This window comes from Fulmarus glacialis, unplaced genomic scaffold, assembly GCF_000690835.1.
Source record: "Fulmarus glacialis isolate BGI_N327 unplaced genomic scaffold, ASM69083v1 scaffold22287, whole genome shotgun sequence".
Classification (NCBI taxonomy): domain Eukaryota; kingdom Metazoa; phylum Chordata; class Aves; order Procellariiformes; family Procellariidae; genus Fulmarus; species Fulmarus glacialis.
Window position 1 is genome coordinate 2,918 of NW_009225381.1, and position 807 is coordinate 3,724.

The window sequence follows — 807 nt, forward strand, 5'->3', positions numbered from 1 at the left end:
AGCCAACTGTCACACCGATGCCCCGGCAAGGGCCGGTGGCTGCACGCAGGGACCTCGTGCAAGACGATGAACTGCTCTGCCTTACCCACCCCGCCGGGCAGCAAGGCTCCCGCCCCGGCCATCCATCCCTCCCGCGCTGGGCTTTCTCGCTGTGCCACCACCCCAGGCAAAGGGGATTTTTGACGGAGTTGTATACACATACTGGACTGTCACACCGATGCCCCGGCAAGGGCCGGTGGCTGCACGCAGGGACCTCGTGCAAGACGATGAACTGCTCTGCCTTACCCACCCCGCCGGGCAGCAAGGCTCCCGCCCCGGCCATCCATCCCTCCCGCGCTGGGCTTTCTCGCTGTGCCACCACCCCAGGCAAAGGGGATTTTTGACGGAGTTGTATACACATACTGGTTTTATTTTAGATTATAAATTCTTCAGGGCAGAAACTCTACTCTGGATTTCACCTGGGCATGCTCACCAGCTCCCAAATAATCTGATCAGCAGCTGGAACGTGCCAAGCCGAGCTCTCGGAGGTCCGGGCAAGCACGACCTGCGCGCCTGGCACCTGGCGCCGGGCTGGCCCCGTCCCAGCCTGTTTGACAAAGGAGCCTTTGCCACATAACTCCAAGAGCCAATGCTGGCACCGGCAGCAGGAGAAGCTGCCAGCCATCACTCAGCAAACAGAGCTGAAATCCTGCAGTAAAGCAGGCTGCTTTCTGCCCCAAGAAAAAAGGATGCAGTCCTGCAAGTAAAACTATGCTTTTGCATCCTTGAGTTTCAAAAGGAGATTACAGCTGAGCCTGGGAATCGCCC